Raw genomic sequence first — 16,510 nt, 5'->3', positions numbered from 1 at the left:
GGACTCAGGTCTGAGTGGAGAGCAATCGTGTCCACAGTTAAAGCACACGAGCAATTCAAATCCTATTCTTTGGCGAAACTGGTGGGCATCCTAAAATCTCAAGAAAAGATCGTACTGCAGGAGAAGACCGTGGTTTCAAGTCTAGGTTCATTAGCCCTCCTGTCGAAAAGCAAAGCTGTGATAGAGGAAAAAGACCTCAACTTGGATGATTATGATCTCACGTCTGAAGGCTATGCTATGATGGTGTCAAAACCTAAGAGATTCATCAAGAAGAGATTCCCCACCAATAGGAACTGAAACTGGCAAGGAAGCTATAGCACTGAAAAGATCAAAGATGAACCGAAAGATGAAGAAGAAAAGAAGGAACAGAAGGCTGAAGGAGATTCTGGAGTGAGCTGCTATTATTGTGGAGGAAAGAACCACTATGCAAAAGATTGCGTCCTCAAAAAGATGGCAGAAAAGGATGAGGAAAATGATGAAGAAGCTGTGTTGATGAAAAAGCTTGATGAGTTAAGGAAGAAGAAATTTGTTGCTAACCCTTCCATGAATGCTTTAATTGTGCAGGGTTCGGTAGCTGATGATGAGTTCGGTGGCGTGGAGGTTTGGTCAACCGACTCTGAAGATGATGAAGTGAGGAAGCCTTCACATGGAAAGGCCTATGTAGCGAAAGAAGAGAACAGTGGAGGAAGATGCTTGATGGTGTCCGACGTTTCTCAGCTGAGAGGATACAACACTGATGGTGGGAATGATGACAAAGAACAGCAGAATCTGTGCTTTACTGCCAAACCACTCAGCGAGCAGTTCAGCGAACTTGATGAACTGATCAAGAAGGTACAATCAGTTTTTGTCTCATTTAAAGTCCCACAATGCTCATATGAAAAGGAATTAAAAAGTGTTAATTCAAGAATCTCTCATCTAGATAGTAGTTTAACTCAAACTCGGGTCACCAACTCTAACCTAACTGATCAATTAAGCAGGGTGTCTTCGAAGAGTGAGGAACGGCGGATGTGGATCGAACTGAAGGAGTCAGAGTTAATCAAGATAAAAGATGAAAACATTTATTTGCAAAGACACAATTTAAAGCTTTTGAAACAGCGAAATGTTTTTTGTCTGATTGCCAAACGTCTTTATACTAATATTACTCAGCTTCATTTAAATTGTGAAATAGGGCAAAAGATTCATCGCATGATTTTACCCTTTCTTGAGTTTAAGGAAGATGAAATTGATGCTGACGCATATAATTGTGAGAGTATTATTTCGTCTGAGGATGTTAATCCAACATATTTGTATGGACTGGACAAAATTGAATCTTTCATAAAATCCAAGGACCACAAGAATATGCTCAAAAACCTTTTGGATGAAAATGATAAACTGAAGCTTAGAACCGAAACTATACAAAAATTTGACTCACTGAATGTCAACTTAAGCTCGGAAAATAAAATTGATGTTGAAAATGCATCTGAGCTTAATGAGGATAATAATATGAGTGAAATTTCTATAGAGGACACAGTTGATTGTTCAGAATTTGTCAAAAATGAACCCGAGAACCACAAAAATCTCATCTCAGAAAATTCTGTGGAATTCGCTCGGTTGTCCCAACAAAAGTCCCTGATTCTTGTAGAGAAGGCAGTTGTATACCAAAAAGTTAGGACCACTCCGAATCAGGTATACAAAGTCACAGGTGTAACCGAACATCAGACTGCTGAACTAACAGTTATTGTGAACGAAGACAATGCTGATGGTTGTGATGAATTCTTCCGGTCGGCTCCCATTGACAATGCTGATGAAACGGTAGGTTTGTCTGAAAGGACTTCATGGAAAAGCAAAGGCAGATACGTTCTAGAACCTTTAAATAAACCTAATTGCTTCAACGTGGCAAGTACCAGTGGAACAAAAGATTTCCCTCAAGAGAAAGAAATTCCAGCAAAAGAAGTCACATCTCCAAGCAAAACAACATCGGTTTAGAGTGAATCAACCAAAGAAAATCAAAAACATAAAGCTAACGTCCATCATCAACCAAAGCAGATGAGAAGTCAAAAACGGAAAAGAAATCAGAGATACAAGAAAAATCTCTCAGAAAGGAAACAGTTTTTGCAATCGCAAAATGCCTATTTCTCACATCAAGACAGGAATTTAAAACCAGCGAAAAATCCTGTTGTATCGACAGAGAGAAACGACAACCGAACGCAGAGTCTTGGTTCTGAGCAGAACAACAACCGAAAGCAGAGGTTCGGTTCTCAGCAGAAAAATAACCGAAAGCAGAGGTTCGGTTCAGAGCACAACAATAACCGAACGTATAGATTCGGTTCAGAGAATGATTTCAACCATAAGCACAGGTTCGGTTCGGGAATTAAAAGAGGTCAAAACTCTAAAGTTGGTCCTACCGTTAATCAAGAAGTCATACCGTTCTGAGTCATCTCATTCTAACTCTTCTAACTCCTCAAAATCCTCTGTCTCTTCTCGTCCTAAAATCCACTATGTTTCTTCTCAAAAATCTCAGTCATCAGCTGAACAAAAAGGAAAACAGAAGGTTTCAGATACTGAATCAAGATCAATACCAAAACCATTAAATCCAAATAAAATCAAAGTTTTCACCATCAAAAGAAAAGATGAAACAACACTAATAAAAAGAACATATGTTGTTGACATCTCTCTTACTATTCCCGTAAACAACTTACGAGGACCCAAGAAGATCTGGGTTCCTAAATCTGCTTAATTTTTGCAGGTTATCAGTGACGAGCAGTATGACGAAGAATGGTACATTGATAGTGTAACGACCCAATTTTTACGTCCAAAAATTTCATCTTAAAATATTACTTTAGAAAACATTAATAAATAAAAAACATTGTTTGATCACACCATAACACATCACAACCATGTTCTCAAAAGGTCAAACCATACATCCCATCAAAATATCAGAGTACAATCCCAGTAAATCTCGTAAATGTGGAAACCGAAGAGTGTGTGTATGACGTGCCGCTACCGTGCCGGCTCCTTCCCCTTCGGTGCAGAGGTACCTGAAAACAAAACTGTAAACGTAAGCACAAAGCTTAGTGAGTTCCCCCAACGTACCACATACCATACAAACACATGACATAAATACTGCTAGGCTATTCTCGGGTGCCTGACTACCCGGTACGGCCATTCTGGGGTGCCGACCTACCCATACGGCCATTCTGGGGTGCCGTCTTACCCGTGTCAAGCCATTCTGGGGTGCTGACTACCCATGTCAAGCCATTCTGGGGTGCTGACTACCCATCGGTCCTAACAACCGATCCTCGGGGACTGGTCCCCTCCCGCTACCTTTATCGCATAACATAACAGACCAACATACAAGCATACCATCACATACAGTCAGATAATTCTGGGGTGTCTGACTACCCAGCGGTCCTAACAACCGAACTCTACTACTATTGCATATAACGTATCATGATAGCATATAACATAACAGGTAATAGCAAACCTAGATGATATCACAAAGACAATCATCTATCATACGTCTCCTACTGGTGGGCCGGCCTTGTGGCCTTAGACCCACCGCTACTGGAAGGTAACTCACCTCAAAGTAGCTGCTGAACTGATCGGGAACTAACTGACTGCTGCTGCTCCGGGAGTCCTCCGGCTGCAATTCCCACAACATACTCAATCAAACACTGCTAACTGTCCTTTAGGTAAAATGACCATTTTACCCCCGGTCTAGCTCTAAGTCAATGTTAGAGTCAACTTTCAGTTGACCCGACTCGCCGAGTGGATCTCCACTCGCCGAGTCCCTAGCAAACTATTGTCCTGGGTCCCTGGTTCTACTCGTCTAGTTAGGCAATGACTCGACGAGTTCATCTTCTTAGATTGATGTTCAACCTCTTCATCCTACTCGCCGAGTTGTATGAACAACTCGTCGAGTTCATCTTCATCCGAAGAACACTTTATGCTAAGACTCGCCGAGTCGTATGAACAACTCGTCGAGTCTGTTCTTGATCTTATAAAGATTGCCTTGGACTCGCCGAGTCAGGGCATTGACTCGCCGAGTCCTATCATGGGTGAGTTCAGCTTCCAACTCACCGAGTCACCCCCTGTGACTCACGGCTCAACTCGATACATCATGAAGGGACCAAATCGGTGACTCGCGACCAGACTCGCCGAGTCACCTACACGACTCGCCGAGTCGTCGCCATGCATCCACTAAATACACCGATTTACTCGATTTCAGTCCATGCCATTCATAGATCTGGACTTCTAGGACCCAAATCACACGTAAAGTTTCCAACTTTACGTGTGGATACTCACTAATAAGGATTTAAGGGTTCAAAATGCCTTAAAAGGGTAGATCTAGGATGAACAAGCCACATGGGGCCATAAAGCTAACAGATCTGAGCTCCTGGAGCTCAATCTTGCCTAGATCTAAAGGCCAATCCACTTATTACGAAATATTAAGCACAAACAAGCTTGAAGAATTGCTCAAGAGTGTCTCAAATGAAATCTTAAGCATAGAAACAGGGGAAAAACGTGATATACCTCAATGATACAGCTGAAAACACAATGATGCTTGGATGGCTCTCCTTTCTCTTGATCTCCTTCCCCTTCTTGCCTCAAAACCTTCATGAATGCACACAAGAGCCTCAACTACACAAGAAACAAGCTTAGGACGAGGTTTGGGAGCTCTGGGGGTGAATGGGGGCTGGCAAGGGGCAGATATGAGGTTTAAATAGGGAGCAAACCCCTGAAACTTAGGGTTTCATCCAACAGCGGTGACTCGCCGAGTCCAGGATATGGACTCGCCAAGTCGCCAACTTAAACGTGTCCTGTGTCTCGTCCCTACTCGGCGAGTCGGACCTTGTGACTCGCCGAGTCCAAGGCTAAAATAGGGCAATACTCAAATAAAATTCACATACCGGAAACCAGGTGCTACAAATCTCCCCCACTTATTTTAGACTTCGTCCTCGAAGTCTGCTGCCCGGTCCTGAAACAGCTCGGGGTAATGCTCCATCATCTCGTCCATCGGTTCCCAAGTCCATTCCGAACCCTTGCGGTGTTGCCATTGCACCTTTACTAGTTCTACCCTCTTGGTTCTCAACGTCTTGGTCTTTCTGTCAAGTATTGCGACTGGGCGCTCAATGTAATTCAAGTTGTCATCAACCTGAATATCCTCCAATGGTACTACTGCTGAATCGTCCACCAGGCACTTCTGCAGCTGCGAAACATGAAAGGTGTTGTGGATCTGATTGAGCTCGGCTGGCAGATCTAGCCTATACGCCACTTTGCCCACCCGGGCTGCAACCCTGAACGGCCCGATGAACCTTGGGCCCAACTTGCGCCGCTTCCTGAATCGAATGACACCTTTCCAAGGCGACACTTTCAGGAGGACCATATCCCCGACTTGGAACTCCAAGTCGGGTCGACGTCTATCGGCGTAGCTTTTCTGCCTACTCTGTGCAGTCTGAAGTCTACTCCGAACCTGTTGGATCCTCTCGGTCGTCTGTAGCACCACCTCGGTGCTTCCCATGACTCTCTGGCCAACCTCCCACCAACATATCGGGGTTCTGCACTTCCGCCCATACAACATCTCGAACGGTGGTCGGTCAATGCTCGCGTGATAGCTGTTGTTGTAGGAGAATTCAGCCAAGGGAAGATAGGTATCCCAGCTACCACCGAAGTCCTCCAAAGTCTGGATGGTCCGCTCACTCTGACCATCTGTCTACGGGTGAAAGGCGGTGCTAAAATGCAGGCGAGTGCCCAAGTCGTCATGGAATTTCTTCCAAAATCTGGAAGTAAAACGCACATCCCTGTCCGAGATCACCGATATTGGCACCCCATGCCGTGACACAATCTCCCTGATATAGATGTCGGCCAATTTTTCGGCCGATATGCTCTCCTGGATTGGAATGAAGTGAGCACTCTTGGTCAATCTATCCACGATGACCCAAATCGAATCCACTCCCCGTGCGGTCCTGGGAAGCTTTGTGATAAAATCCATCGTGATATCTTCCCATTTCCACAGCGGGATGTCCAACGGCTGCATCTTGCCATGCGGTCTCTGATGTTTGGCCTTGACCTTCCTGCAGGTCAAACACCGCTCGACGTACCATGCCACATCCCGCATCATGCAAGGCCACCAATAATCCGGACGAAGATCCCTATACATCTTCGTCGCCCCGGGATGAATAGAAAATCGGGACTTGTGCGCCTCCTCCATCAAAATCTGACGCACGCCACCGCGATACGGCACCCACACCCTACGGTGTAATGTCAAAAGTCCTCTGCTATCATAATCAAAGGAGGAAACCTGACCCACCACATGCTCGCTCTTCCGATGCTCCTCCTTGATAGCCTCCTGTTGAGCCTCTCGAATCTGCTCCAACAGGGGAGTCACCACTGTCATCCTCAAACAAACGTCCCTGATCGGCGCCGTCTTGCGGCTAAGCGCATCGGCCACCACATTGGCCTTCCCCGGGTGGTAAAGGATCTCGCAATCATAATCCTTCACCACATCCAACCACCGCCGCTGCCTCATATTTAGATTCGGATGGTCCATGAGGTACCTCAAACTCTTGTGGTCCGTGTAGATGGTACACCGAACCCCGTAGAGGTAATGTCGCCAAATCTTGAGGGCAAAGACCACCGCCCCCAACTCCAAATCGTGCGTCGGGTAATTTGCCTCGTCAGGCTTGAGCTGCCACGAAGCGTAGGCAATGACATGCCCCCTCTGCATTAGAACTACGCCCAACCCTGAAATGGACGCATCGCAGTAAACCACAAAATCCTCTACGCCCTCGGGTAGGGCTAGGATCGGCGCCTCACACAACTTCTGTCTCAGCATCTCAAACGCAGCCTGCTGCTCGGGTCCCCACCGAAAGACCACGGCTTTCTTCGTCAGTCACGTCAAGCGTACGGCTATCTTGGAGAAATCTTGGATAAATCTGCGATAGTAGCCTTCCAATCCCAGGAAGCTCCGAATCTCAGATGGAGACTTCGGGACCTCCCATCTCATCACGGCCTCGACCTTGGCCGGATCAACCAGAATCCCGTTCTGGTTGACGAGGTGTCCAAGGAATTGCACCTCGCGCAACCAAAACTCACACTTGGAGAACTTGGCATACAAGCTCTCCCTCCTCAGGGTCTCCAATACCTCCCTCAGATGCTCCTCGTGTTCCTCCCGAGTCTTGGAATAGACCAAGATATCATCGATAAAGACTATCACAGACCGATCCAGCATCGGTCTGCATACGCGGTTCATGAGGTCCATGAACGCGGCAGGAGCATTGTGAGCCCAAACGGCATCACCACGAACTCGTAATGACCATAGCGCGTCCGAAACGCAGTTTTCTGCATATCCTCCTCCCTGACCCTCATCTGATGATAGCCCGAACGCAAGTCAATCTTGGAGAACCAAGATGCTCCCTGAAGCTGGTCAAATAGGTCGTCGATCCTCGGAAGCGGGTATCGGTTCTTCACTGTTACCTTGTTCAGCTCCCGATAATCTATACACATCCGATGCGACCCGTCCTTCTTTCTTACAAACAGAATCGGGGCTCCCCAGGGTGAACTGCTCGGCCGAATAAATCCCTTGTCCAGCAGCTCCTGCAGCTGTGTAGACAACTCCTGCATCTCGGGAGGAGTCAGCCGATATGGTGCTTTGGCTATCGGAGCCGCACCGGGAATGAGGTCAATCCTGAACTCCACCTGTCGCTCCGGAGGTATCCCAGGTGGTTCCTCCGGGAAAACATCAGCAAAATCTCGAACCACCGGGACCTCGCTCACGGTCGCCTTACCCGCCTCCCGGGTATCCATCACATACGCGACATAACCCGCGCATCCCTGCTGAAGGTAGCGCCTAGCCCTCGCTGCTGAACATACAGTGGGTCCACACCGCGGCCGCTCTCCATGAATCACTAACTCTCCCCCGCTTGGGGTCCTGACTCGCACTAGCTGCTGCGCTCAATCTATCACTGCCCCATTAGGGCTCAACCAATCCATACGAATAATCACCTTGTTCCCACGCAATAGAATGGGAACCAAGTCTACCAGGTAACGCTCCTCAAACAGTCGCAGAACACAATCTCGAAACACCATCGATGCTCGCATCGATCGATCGTCAGCAATCTCTACCTCTAACGGGCAATCTAACTCGCCTGAAGTCTCATGAAATCTCTTGCTAAGAGCAAGAGAAACGAACGATCGGGATGCACCCGAGTCGAACAATACCTGAACCGGGATGCCGTTCACATGGAACGATCCTAATACACATGTATACACACGGAGCACATATCAATATCATAACAACATAAAATAAAAGATAGAAGGAAGGAGTCATACCCGTCACCACATCGGGCGCGGCGCGTGCCTCCTCGGCAGTCAACTGAAATGCCCGACTCCTCACCACTGGAGCCTCTGCCTTGCCCTGACGGCTATCCGTGATCCGCAGGGTCGCTGGAGCTGGCGCCTTCACTGGCGCTGAAACTGTCAACATGGGGCAATTGGCCTTCTTGTGGCCCCTCTGGTTGCAATGGAAACACAGCAACTCTGATGTCTGAATAACTGTCGCAGGAGCAGTGCAATCCTGCGGATATGCCCAAACTTGCCGCACTTGTACCTGCCTGACGATCCCATCCTGCACGCCCCCTCATGCGGCCTGCCGCACCTCCTGCAGCGGCTCGGTCCCGACTGGCCTTTCGGCCTCCCATCTGATCCCGTGGGCTTCTTCCCCGAAGCCCCTGCCGCCTGACCGTCCTCAAGTTTTAGTTTCCGGATGTGCTCCAAATCTATCTCTCTCTCCCTAGCCCTGGCAATCATGGAGTCCAGGGTAGGGCAAGCCGAAAAGCTAACATGCTCCCGGATGTCAGCTTGTAGCATATCATGGTAACGAGTCCTCCTCATGTCCTCGTCACCGGCATACTGGGCCACCAATAAAGCCCTCTCCTGAAACTTGACGGTGATCTCCGCCACGGTCTCTGTCATCTGCTTCATGTCTAGGAACTCCCTGGCCAGCTGCTGAAGCTCGACTGCTGGTGCAAACTCTGCCCTGAACCTAGTCGCAAAGTCCGACCAGGTCATTGCCTCGATAGCCGAGGCTCCCAACGAATCACCCACTGACTCCCACCAATCCCGGGCTCGGTCCCGTAAACACCCTGCCGCGTACCTCACCTTCGACCCCTCGGGGCAAAAGCTGGTCAATTGGGCGGACTCGATGTCCGCAATCCACCGCCTGGTGACAATGGGGTCCTTCACCCCGTGGAAATCCGGCGCACCACTGCCCCTGAAGTCCTTGAAGGACAGTGTGCGAGATCCTGACTGGCTAGAGGCCAAGTCGCTCCTGAATGCCCGTAGGCGATCCTCCATCAACTCTATGATCCCTTCCTTGATCGACCCAAAGAGGATGGGGGTCGACTCAAGGATACCCCTGGTAATCTCCGACGTGATGAACTCACGTAGCCTCTCATCAATCGGCTCGGTGCCTGATCCCGAACCTGACACCTCTCCTGAACCGCCATCTGTCGGTCTCGGTCGAAGTACCACCATTCTGCAAGACATCATAATAATCATTAGTGATACTGCTACTTTCTGAGGGATCTCAACTACTTACAGGTTCCTTGGTCTCGTCTTGGCCTTCCTCGGCTCGGGTACGGATCCTCTGCTTTCAGTAGTACGGGCCCATACTACCTTCCACATCTCTCCGTACCTTCTCCGAGGAATTCCACGACTCCACCAGATCCCCTTTACTACTGCTACTCTCTGTTATTCTCATCCTAGGCTTGCCCTAGGGAAAACTCAAGTTCAACGCGACTCGTCCTCAGCTGCTGTAGGTCTCCTCATAGTGCCAGTTAGCCACCACCTAAACACCACCACATGGGACGATGATTAGATAATCCTTCTAGTAAAAGATCCGTCCCTACAACGGTTGGACTCAAACAAGAGCTGCGCAATAGGGCTAGTTCCAATACTTTGGGATTATTCAACCCTGATTACATGTGGTGTGACGTGTTTACCTAGTGGCTAACTCCCATTACTCAGAACCCCACCAAGCTCGAAGGAAGCAGCATTCGGATAAGGGAAAACAGACTCAAACCAAAACTATTCTTATAACAAGAAACGACACTTAACATAGGATGCTAAGCTCATACTATCAGGCATAACCTAAACAGGCTATCCTACTGTTGTCTACTCAATTCTAGCATGCAATATTCATAAAGCTGTAACACATAAGCAGGCACATAAGGCATCACTCCTAGATCCTTAGCCCTATTCTAGCATGCGGTTCTACGTAAGCTGATAAACATAACATAAACTTGTATGGGTACTATGGGGAATACTTACTTGAGCTCGGCCGGTCGCGCACGTCACACACTTCGCTCTTTCTTATGACTCTTTTCCGGGTTTTAAAGAACAATTTCTTTTGGAAAATCTTTCAAAACCTCGATTTGAGTTCAGACACTCCCAAAGGCGTGTCCGAATCCCTCAAACCAGGGCTCTGATACCAACATGTAACGACCCAATTTTTACGTCCAAAAATTTCATTTTAAAATATTACTTTAGAAAACATTAATAAATAAAAAACATTGTTTGATCACACCATAACACATCACAACCATGTTCTAAAAGGTCAAACCATACATCCCATCAAAATATCAGAGTACAATCCCAGTAAATCTCGTAAATGCGGAAACCGAAGAGTGTGTGTATGACGTGCCGCTACCGCGCCGGCTCCTTCCCCTTCGGTGCAGAGGTCCCTGAAAACAAAACTGTAAACGTAAGCACAAAGCTTAGTGAGTTCCCCCTACGTACCACATACCATACAAACACATGAAATAAATACTGCCAGGCTATTCTGGGGTGCCTGACTACCCGGTACGGCCATTCTGGGGTGCCGACCTACCCATACGGCCATTCTGGGGTGCCGTCTTACCCGTGTCAAGCCATTCTGGGGTGCTGACTACCCATCGGTCCTAACAACCGATCCTCGGGGACTGGTCCCCTCCCGCTACCTTTATCGCATAACATAACAGACCAACATACAAGCATACCATCACATACAGTCAGATAATTCTGGGGTGTCTGACTACCCAGGGGTCCTAACAACCGAACTCTACTACTATTGCATATAACGTATCATGATAGCATATAACATAACAGGTAATAGCAAACCTAGATGACATCACAAAGACAATCATCTATCATACGTCTCCTACTGGTGGGCCGGCCTTGTGGCCTTAGACCCACCGCTACTGGAAGGTAACTCACCTCAAAGTAGCTGCGGAACTGATCGGGAACTAACTGACTGCTGCTGCTCCGGGAGTCCTCCGGCTGCAATTCCCACAACATACTCAATCAAACACTGCTAACTGTCCTTTAGGTAAAATGACCATTTTACCCCCGGTCTAGCTCTAAGTCAATGTTAGAGTCAACTTTCAGTTGACCCGACTCGCCGAGTGGATCTCTACTCTCCGTGTCCCTAGCAAACTATTGTCTTGGGTCCCTGGTTCTACTCGTCGAGTTAGGCAATGACTCGAAGAGTTCATCTTCTTAGATTGATGTTCAACCTCTTCATCCTACTCGCCCAGTTGTATGAACAACTCGTCGAGTTCATCTTCATCCGAAGAACACTTTATGCTAAGACTCACCGAGTCGTATGAACAACTCGTCGAGTCTGTTCTTGATCTTATAAAGATTGCCTTGGACTCGCCGAGTCAGGGCATTGACTCGCCGAGTCCTATCATGGGTGAGTTCAGCTTCCAACTCACCGAGTCACCCCCTGTGACTCACGGCTCAACTCGATACATCATGAAGGGACCAAATCGGTGACTCGCGACCAGACTCGCCGAGTCACCTACACGACTCGCCGAGTCGTCACCATGCATCCACCAAATACACCGATTTACTCGATTTCAGTCCATGCCATTCATAGATCTGTACTTCTAGGACCCAAATCACACGTAAAGTTTCCAACTTTACGTGTGGATACTCACTAATAAGGATTTAAGGGTTCAAAATGCCTCAAAAGGGTAGATCTAGGATGAACAAGCCACATGGGGCCATAAAGCTAACAGATCTGAGCTCCTGGAGCTCAATCTTGCCTAGATCTAAAGGCCAATCCACTTATTACGAAATATTAAGCACAAACAAGCTTGAAGAAATGCTCAAGAGTGTCTCAAATGAAATCTTAAGCATAGAAACAGGGGAAAAACGAGATATACCTCAATGATACAGCTGAAAACACAATGATGCTTGGATGGCTCTCCTTTCTCTTGATCTCCTTCCCCTTCTTGCCTCAAAACCTTCATGAATGCACATAAGAGCCTCAACTACACAAGAAACAAGCTTAGGACGAGGGTTGGGAGCTCTGGGGGTGAATGGGGGCTGGCAAGGGGCAGATATGAGGTTTAAATAGGGAGCAAACCCCTCAAACTTAGGGTTTCATCCAACAGCGGTGACTCGCCGAGTCCAGGATATGGACTCGCCGAGTCGCCAACTTAAACATGTCCTGTGTCTCATCCCTACTCGGCGAGTCGGACCTTGTGACTCGCCAAGTCCAAGGCTAAAATAGGGCAATACTCAAATAAAATTCACATACCGGAAACCAGGTGCTACAGATAGTGGCTGCTCGCGTCACATGACAAGGAGGAAGGAAGAACTAAGGGAATTCAGATCTCTTTCAAATGGTGGAAATGTCAAATTTGGGAACAATTCCTTCGGAACCATCAAAGGCTACGGGATGATTACAAACGGTGATTTCTCAATCAGGAAAGTTGCATATGTAGAGGGACTACAACACAATCTCATCAGTGTATCTCAGCTTGTTGGAGGTACTAGTCTCAAAGTCTCATTCGATGATGAAGGTTCGGAAATTATTGAGAAGAAGTCGAACAAAGTTATTCTCCAATCAGAGCGCAAAGGTGAAATGTTTCCCCTAAATCTCAAACCAATCAAAGGAAACCCAACCATCTGTCTGTTACCCAAAGCACCATCTGACGAAAGCTGGTTGTGGCACAGAAGACTCTCTCATCTCAATTTCAAAGATATCAACAAACTTTTCACTGGAGGTCATGTGAGGGGTCTCCCATTGCTCAAGAATGACAGAGCTCATCTGTGTGCTGCATGTGAAATGGGGAAGCAGAGTCGTCAAAGTCATCCATCCATAATAAACACTAAAGTCGTTGAACCACTAGAATTACTCCATATTGATTTATGTGGTCCATCTTCTATAGAAAGCATCGGTGGTAGCAAGTATATTCTTGTTATTGTTGATGACTTTTCACCTTTTACATGGGTGTTCTTTCTGAAGCTTAAATCTGAGGCGACTCACAAGCTAAAAGTGTTCATCAAGCAGATTGAAGTACATTTGAAGAAGGTCGTTCGCAACATCAGAAGCGACAATGGGTTGGAGTTCAAAAATAAAGAATTTGAAGAATTCCTGGAAGAAAAGGGGATCAGTCACAACTTCTCAGCTCCCTACACACCTCAACAGAATGGAATTGTCGAAAGACGAAACCGATCCTTATGTGAAGCTGCCCGAACAATGCTATGTTTTGCTTCCTTACCTTTATATTTTTGGGCTGATGCTATTTTTGCTGCTTGTTTTACACAGAACAGGCCGTATCTTAACAAACGCTTCACTCTCACTCCTTATGAGATCATCAACAATAGGAAGCCAAATGTGAAGTTTTTCCATGTGTTCGGTTCCAGATGCTTCATTTTGAATTCCAAAGAACACCGCAACAAGTTTGATGTCAAAGCTAACGAAGGGATATTTCTGGGTTATTCTCTTACTTCCAAAGCATACAGAGTGTTAAACAAGTGTTCAAGGAAGATCGAAGAAACTTACTACGTGACTTTTGATGATAGCTATGTTAAAAAGCTAAAGGCCAACGAAGACACAGCTGGAGAAATCTTTCCTCAAACTGGCCAAGTCACAACCTCGATTGCTAATCTATTCGAGAAATTCATGGAGCTTTTTGATGAACCAGAGAAGGCCACTCTTTCTGAAGGCAGTGCAGCAGACAACAGGGTAGATCACTTGAAGCAACTTATTGACGATGCTGCAAGAAGAATGAATGAAGATGAATCGAGTTCACAAGACCCTCCCCAACACAATGCATCAGTAGAGGGGGAGGATCCACCTTCATCCCAGCCAAGTTCACAAGTTGAGGGGGAGCTAAGGTCTCAACCTTCAACCAAGAGTGTATCACCAACCGAGAGTGTCTCACCAACCGAGAGTGCTTCACCAACCGAGAGTGTCTCACCAACCGAGAGTGCCTCACCAACCGAAAATGCCCCACCAACCGTAGGTACATCAACACCCGAAAGATCATCACCTCAAGAAACCACTATAGCTCAAGATTGACAAGACATTCCTGCAAGATCATATGTCGAGGGGGAGCATGCTAATATCTCATACGACTTCGACAGTCTGTCCGAACCAGAAGAAATGATAAATGCTGAATTAGATCCATCTTTTGATCCAAACTTCCCTCCTCTCACCAAATGGACCAGAAATCATCCTATCTCTCAAGTTGTCGGTAATATCTCAGAAACAGTTCTAACTCGATCACAACTCAAGGCAAAACAAGCATCCTTGTACTCAAAAGTTGAATTCTGCATGTTTAACTCATTCGTATCAAAAGTTGAACCAAAGACAGTTAAAACTGCTCTTGATCACTCCGATTGGGTTCAAGCAATGCAAGACGAACTGAATGAATTTGAAAGGAACAAGGTCTGGCGTCTTATACCAACTCCTCCACATGCCTCGGTTGTTGGTCTCAAATGGGTCTTTAGGAACAAACTTGACAAGGAAGGGAACGTTATCAGAAACAAAGCACGTCTGGTCGTCAAAGGATACTGTCAGGAGGAAGGCATTGACTATGAAGAGACTTTCGCTCCGATAGCTAGGCTGGAATCAGTGAGAATATTTCTTGCTTATGCTGCTCACAAAAACTTTGAGGTCTTTCAAATGGACGTCAAGTGCGCATTTCTCAATGGAGATCTTGAAGAGACTGTGTATGTGGAGCAACCTCCTGGATTCGTGAATGAAAAGTATCCCGATCATTGTTACATTTTGGATAAAGCCGTGTATGGTCTGAAACAAGCACCGAGGGCTTGGTATGAAACGCTGACTAAATTATTAAAGATGTCCAAATTCAAACAAGGTTCGGTTGACGCAACCTTCTTTCGCAAAAAGGAAGGTAACCACCTTATGATCGTTCAAATTTACGTCGATGATATCATCTTTGGCTCCACGAATCCAAGCCTAACACCTGAATTCAGAAAGCTGATGGAGACTAAATTTGAAATGAGCTCGATGGGTCCCATCAACTTTTTTCTTGGTTTAAATATCAGACAGGGACCTGAAGGCATCTTTATCAACCAGGAAGCTTACACAAAGAATCTCTTAGCAAAATTTGGCATGATGGGAGATTCAAAGGTCAAAGTCCCAATGGCATTCGACACTAAGCTCACTCCATCCCTGGATAAACCGGCTGTTGATCTTACACTTTATCGTCAAATGATAGGCTCTCTAATGTATCTTACTGCTAGCAGACCTGACATGATGTTTTCTGTTTGACTGTGCTCGGTTTCAGGCAAATCCACGGGAACCTCATATGATTGCAGTGAAAAACATATTCCGTTATCTCAAGAGAACTACCTCTTTAGGTCTTTGGTACCCTTCTAACTCAGGCTTCTTCGTTCAAGCCTACTCAGATGCAGACCTTGGTGGTTGTGGTCTCGACAGGAAAAGCACCATTGGCGGTTGCCAATTCCTCGATGGGAAGTTGGTTAGCTGGCAGTCAAAGAAACAAACATGCGTGTCTCTGTCTACTGCTAAAGCAGAATACATTGCCGCTGCTTCCTGTACCTCTCAAGTGATTTGGATCCAGAGTCAACTCCGAGACTATGGACTCAATATGAAAAAGATCCCACTATATTGTGACTCTGAAATTGCAATTAGGATCTATCATAACCCAGTGCAACATTCCAAGACCAAGCACATCGCACTGAGGTATCACCTCATCAAAGATCACGTGGAAGACGGAAACGTTGAAGTACACTTTGTTCGAACCACTGATCAATTGGCCGATGTCTTTACCAAAGCTCTTCCTGAAACGACTTTCAACAAAATTCTACAAGGATTGGGTATGATGGTAGGAGAGTCGGTCCCAAATCCTCAAATCTCCAACTAAGAATCAAGAACCGAAATAGACAGACCGCTCGGTTCCTCTCTGCTCTGGAGATTTAAAGGAACCGAAGCAAACTGACCGCTCGGTCTCTCTTTGCTCTGGAGATTTAAAAGAACCGAAGCAAACAAACCGCTCAGTCTCTCTCTGCTCTGGAGATTTAAAGGAACCGAAGCAAACAGACCGCTCGGTCTCTCTCTGCTCTGGAGATTTACTGGAACCGAACTAGACAGACCGCTCGGTTCATCTCTGTTCTGAAATTGTCACCAAAATACATAGATCGCTCGGTCTATCTCTGCTTCATCATTTTTTATGTTGTACAATTTTATCTTTCTGTTTTTATTTATTTT

The sequence above is a fragment of the Lactuca saligna genome, chromosome 8 (genome assembly GCF_052625555.1).
Source record: "Lactuca saligna cultivar CGN05327 chromosome 8, ASM5262555v1, whole genome shotgun sequence".
Classification (NCBI taxonomy): domain Eukaryota; kingdom Viridiplantae; phylum Streptophyta; class Magnoliopsida; order Asterales; family Asteraceae; genus Lactuca; species Lactuca saligna.
The sequence above is the reverse complement of the archived record's forward strand: the minus strand, read 5'-3'. Positions refer to the sequence as shown.